We start from the raw sequence: 6,356 nt of genomic DNA, 5'->3' as shown, positions 1-6,356 counted from the left end.
AATTAGCTCAAATCATCTCTGACTGCTTTGAACTATGTCTTGTTAAAACATGGGTGGATGGGGACCTGGTGAAGTCCAAAAGTCACTCTAAGAACAAAGCTTCCTAATACACTCTGATGCCAGTATCTCCTCTCTCTTGTGTTTAATGTATTTAGCAGTCTTAGTGCTTAAGCTTGCAGTGTGACTTCTGGAAGAATCCCACTGGAGATTCTGAACAATGCCTTCACTGAAGCATTCCTCATGATATTTCCTCTAGGATCGTCCCACAACCTAAAAGCTAAACTGCACTTTATTTTGGAAAAAAAAAATGCTTCAGGGATCAATGGTATATGATATCACAAATTATCTTTCCTTTAACAGCTGCACTTCAGTTCATGGTATCCTGTGTCAGTCCCAATACCTGTACCCTGGAGTCAAATAATCATGCTAAAGTTTGAATAGCTCTGTGCTCAGTTGCTGATAAGACTGAACTCTGTCCAGGAAAATAAGATTCCTCGCACTTTCCCAAGGAAGGTTTCCATAGGAGTGCCCTATACTTTGGTAAGCCTGGTGGAGGGGACAACAGAGATGCCCTGTCACCCTATCTAGTGACATGGCATTTTGTTTTCTCTGATATTGTCATTTCCTAATTCCAAATACTCATTTTAGTTCCTAACATTGTATTGATGGTAGCATCAAAGTGAACGAGGAGCTTAATATAAAGGGAAACTCATAAAACGTGTTTTATATGATATACAAAGACTTTCATAAGCTCCAAAATGGTCCTTGCAGATGACTTTTTTTTTGTTAGAAGTTAAATGGTTCCATTCGGAGATTCCCTTTCACTACCACTGATGTTTATCCCTCAACCTGAGAGCTATTCTGATTTCTGATCCACAGGATATACCAAACACATCCATCAGTCAATTCCTCCTGCAAACTCCTGAAACTTTTGCAAGTGAAAAGCTTCAGCCAAAACCATGAAGAACATCTAAATTTTAAAGGTGATATCTCCCTTGTTTGTAAATTGCTGTGATATCACAGTGACATCACAAAAGGGATGATGAGAAAGAAATACACATAAATCGTGCTTTTTTTTCTATATTTAAAGTATTTCTTCTGACTAAATGGATTATTTTAGGTTTGCGCATTCAGTGTAATTAGTGCATATGGTCCAGCTGTGAAGAAATAGCTGAGGACTCCTAACTTATTATTAATTAGGCTCATTAAAATGCAAGTAAGAGAACGTTGCCTAGGTAAACAATACCTTATGTCAAAAAGTCATTACTTGACAAGAGCTAGTCTTCCTAACTAAAGTCATTACTGATATTTTGTGGAGGCTTTTTTTTAAGGCTCCATGGGTGCCAGTTAACTACTTTTGACTGACATCAAGGACAGACATGCAGAGCTGGAAGGAGCCAGTGGTACAGCACAGCAATTCTTTTCACATCATTTCAAAATACGTCTGGGGGAGGTTAAAGGTTGACAGCCCAATGACAGGCCTTCTTCAACTGCCGTGGTGTCACAGCAGGAGCATGTCAGGAAAATTTCCTCGGCCCCTCTGAATTTCTTACATGTTCACATTTCTTTTCCTGTCTCACAAGTAGGGAGGGATTGGCAGCTTTGTGACAAACACCTGGGAAAGAAAAATGTGCATTATCCCTGTTAGGAACCAGGGGGGTGTTAAGGTGAAAGACACCTGAGCTCAAGTAGGAAGTCTCTTCTGATACTTTGCCAGATTGGAGAGGAGAAGAAGCTTCACTAGTCTAGAGGGGCATCAAACACTGGCCCTGTCTCCTATAAATTTTGCACTTTTCCCAAGAAATATATAGCTTGGTTGTGACTTCCATTCCTTGGAAATTCATCTCCATAGCCTAACTTGGGAATAAGCTCAGCTGGCTTAGAAGCAGCCTTCCCAGGTTGCTGAGAGTGTGAGGCCATAGGATCCACAAGCAAGAATAGCAGGATGAACTCTGACCTTCCATACCTGGACCTTGAAGAGTATCGGGCTTCATGGTCAGACGCTGGAGTCTGGATCTTTGAAGATCTCAGGGCTACTCCCCAGACATAGTCTTCTGTCTTGAGTTCTTTGTTTGGGAGCCACAGAAGCAGCAGCACACCTGCCAGCTGATTTCTAGAGTTTTAGAAGTGTTTTCCTGTCTTTAAAAGTCCATGCACGCTTATATATAAATCACTGCAAGGATGCAGGCTCTGGTCTAAATGGATCAAAAGAGGCTATTGACAGATGCTGAAATGAGTGTCTACCTTTAACACTGGGTCAATTGATAAGTGTCTGACCTAGACTTTTGACTGACATGAAGAGCTGTCAGGAAGAAATCTTCTTTTCCAGTGATGACAATGAGGCAGAAGGACAGGAGAGAGAGGAAAGAGAAACCCAGGGAAGGATCTCAATCCCTGATGGACACAGTTGTGTCCTCTCAGACACATGGCAGGCAAATGCAAATTTGATAATAATGTTCAGCCTCTGTGCTGGATAAAGGATGAGAGGAGTGTGAATAAATATAAGAATTTCATGAGTGTGGTTTGGGAAAAAAAAAAGGTGAAATTTGTCTCAACCAATAAAACATTAACACTATTATTATTTGTAATCCTCTCTTCAAAATGAATACAGGAAAAATACTAAATTTCTTATGCTATCACCTAAGACAATTTGTAGCCTTGAATAGAAATATACACTCGAATGTTAGAGAGTTCCCCAAGCACACCAATTTTTGCTATACTTGTTTCAAATGAGCATATCACCTCTCCAAGGGGAATATGGTAAGGTATACCTTATTTTTGCAAGATCACATAATCTATTTTTTAATCCAAGTAATGTCTACAAGTTTATTTCATTTAGGTACCTTTATGTGTCAATAAGCTACAATTTTTTATTTCATATTTTTCACTTTTGATTTGTGATGATGTATTCTGACGAACAGCAGGAGTCAATTGTTAAATCATGATGCCACCCAAATTCAAGATTGTCCTTTGCTTAGTGGCTACTACAATTTCTCCACAGAGATGCCTCCTAACCAATCAGACCCTGTATCAACTGAATTTCACACTGACTTCCAGTCCCCACCACAACCTTGTAAGGTTGGTATTGTCACCATTACTTAACAGGTGAGGAAACTGAGGCTCAGAGAGGTTAAGAAACCAGCCTAAGGATACCAGTATGCCTACTATTTAATATAAAGTGCTAAATAATACAGATAAAGGAACAAGGTTGGCACTGGGCCCAGGAGACCATCACACTGTGAGCAGCACAGATGAACCTTGAGACAGGTCTAGAAACAGGAGGACCAGGTGGTGGGGACCTGCTTATTTCTACACATGCAGATCCTCAGTCTTTGTTATCCTTTTCTAAAATAAACATTCTAGGAAATGCAGGAGCACAAAGACTAGACTTGACAATTTCTAGGCCTAAAGAGGCTAAGAGTTTGGGGAGTCCCCACCCCAGGCTTAGGTAACTAGAAGAAGCTTCCATTGATCCTTCTCCACTTCACCATGCTCTCTGCCCTGGGCTTTTTTTTTTTTTTTTTTTTTTTTTAATTTCAGACCTCTGGGATCTACAGCAGTAGGCTCCAGTGTCTCTGGCATCCAGCTAGCTTCCTCTAACCATGGTGCTTGAGTTCTAACATAAATGGGGGGAGGAGGAAAATGAGGCTATAGGATGAATCTTCCTGGTTCCCAGTGAGTCATCTCTACAGAAGGTCTTGGCTCTTCTTAAGGAGGCAACTTTACATGACAAGATTCCAGTAATTTTTCCTTCCCTTCATCCTTTTGAACCTAAGAGTAGTAACTGTTCTGCTACAACTGAGAGTACCCTCTAAGAGTCCCATAACCCATTTATACCTTTGTGGTTAATTTCTGATATTATTTCCTCTTGAATACCTTTATTTGGATATACTACTTGTTGGGACCCAGATTGTATAAGGTTCTGATACATATATCTGCTCCCTGTATGCCCAAGAAATCTATATCTACTTGGAAACTGACAGGTCTACAATACAGAGTGAGTCTGAAGGCAAAAAGAGTCAGGCACATCACACTATCAAAGCAGCAGTCAGCCAAAGTCCACATGACCCTACTGTCAGAGAGTCCAATCCTAGTATAATCTTTATTTATTGCCCACTGATACTTTACATATATCATCTAATGTAATTTTCACAACACTATCATAAGTTCTTAGTTACTTTGTATTGCCACCAGAATACCTGATGTGTAAACAAAGTAAGTCACAGTTCTGGAGATTCATGAGTATGTTACAGTCATCTTCTGGGCTCTGGTGAGGACCTCCTGGCAGATGGCATTGTAGTGGCAAGAGTGTATGCAGAGGAGGTCACATAGAAAGACAGGAAGCAAGAGAACTAGTAGGGAACATGTCTACTCTTTATAACAACTAGCTTTCATGGGAACTAATCCACCACCTCAACACCACCACACTGGGGACCAAACTTCTAGCATGTGAATCTTTGGAAGACACATTCTGTACATATGTAAACCAGAACAATTGACTTTATTTTCATCCCATGTTATGAACAAGGAAGTTGAGCCAAGGTTAGTAGCTTGCCTGAGGCCCCACAGTAAACTGCAGACCTTGAAAGTGGCCAGTGGCTTTGTTTTCTGGCTAAACTTGGCAGTTGTGAAGGTGGCAGAGGCAGACATGACATTTTAAAGGCTTCCTTTGCTTTTGGCTTTGTAAAACATAAAGAGTATTAAAATGTTCTATTCCACATAAGTCCATGAAGACACCAAAATGAGCTGTTGCAGGGAGACTTGCATATGCAGTTGCCTATGTGACATCTCCACTTGGAGGTCCAAGGGTGTCATGCAGTGCATATGCCCCCAAAGAAACTCTTTATCCCATCCACTCTGCAAACTGCTCCCGCTGTAGTCATTCCCTCTCAGTAAATGGCAGTTCTTTTTTCCAGTTGCTTAAGCTAAAAATCTCTTATCTTTGATCCCTCTCTTTCTCTTATATCTCTCATTCATCTTGTGTGGAAACCCTGTTGGCCACCTGTGGTGGGATAAATACTGTCCTCTCCAAAACTCATGTCCACCCAGAGCTTCAGATTGTGACCTCAACTGGAAAAGGGGTCTTTGTGGGTAAAATTAAGATAGAGATAAGATCATAATGGATTAGGGTATACTCTAAATCCAATGGGTGGCATCCCCATTAGAAGGGGAGAGGAAACAGAAAAACACATGCAAATGAAGACAGATTGGAATTACACAGACACAAGTTCAAGAATGCCAAGAATAGACAGCAGCCATCGGAAATTAGGAGAGACGCACAGAACATGGGACAGCCTCTTAGAGTTTCCAGAAGGAACCTGTTGACACCTTGATTTGGTACTTCTATCCTCCTGTACCTGAGAGAATAAACTTGTTTTAATCCATGAAGTTTGTGATAATGGGTCATGGTGGTCCTGGGATACTAATACACTGTCCCACAATTACCACTTGCTACCTCTACCTCTTTGCCCCTAAGAGATACCATGTTCCTGGATTATTGAAGTAACCTCCTAATGTGTCTCCTTGCTCTACATTTATTCTAATCTGATCAAACAGAATCAATCTCCAAAAATATAAATTATATCACATGATTCCTCTGATCAAAACACTACACTGATTTCCCAGTCTCCAGAGGACAAAAGCCAAAGTCTTTACATAGTGGGAAGGACTTTCCACCGTCTGCCCTGCTCTTTGATTTCTTCTCCCAGCACATTTCCCTCTTTCAATTTGTAAGCAAAGTGCTTAGTGCTCTTTCTCTAACATGCTAGACTTGACCCTGCCTTCCAGCCTCTGCACTGGCTGCTCCCTTTGCCTGGATGGCACTCACTTCCCTCGAGGTCACCTTCTCAGTGAGCTTGCTTGAGCATCCTATTATAAGTAACTCTTACCTTCCCCTGCACACATTTCAAACTTACTCTCTCTTATTCTGCCTTACTTGTTTTCCATGTCCAGTCATTATCTTCTAACATATGATAAAGCTGAATTACTTGTATATAATGACCATTATATGCACCCCACTTATGCAGTAGGGCGTAAGCTCCATCACCTTATTTTGATCACGGATATATTGCATGTGATTAGTAGGCTGCTCAGAGATATAGAATAATTAAAAATATTCAGTGAATGAAGGTGAATGGAAGAATGAATGAGAAGAGAAGTAGGAGAGAGATTAGAGATGTCCGGGGACTTTTGAATTCTCGGAAAGAATTTCAAATTTTAGATTAAGAAGAGAAGCAACATCTAACCCCCCTGAAGTATTTACTTCTTCATCTACCTGAAGGTCCAATTTCCTCTGTCTCTGAAGAGAGACATTTGAAGAACTCTGGGAACATGTTGATTATATTAGTGTCTTTAAA

Source organism: Sciurus carolinensis, chromosome 12 (genome assembly GCF_902686445.1).
Source record: "Sciurus carolinensis chromosome 12, mSciCar1.2, whole genome shotgun sequence".
NCBI classification, from domain to species: domain Eukaryota; kingdom Metazoa; phylum Chordata; class Mammalia; order Rodentia; family Sciuridae; genus Sciurus; species Sciurus carolinensis.
Note: the sequence above shows the minus strand (reverse complement) of the source record.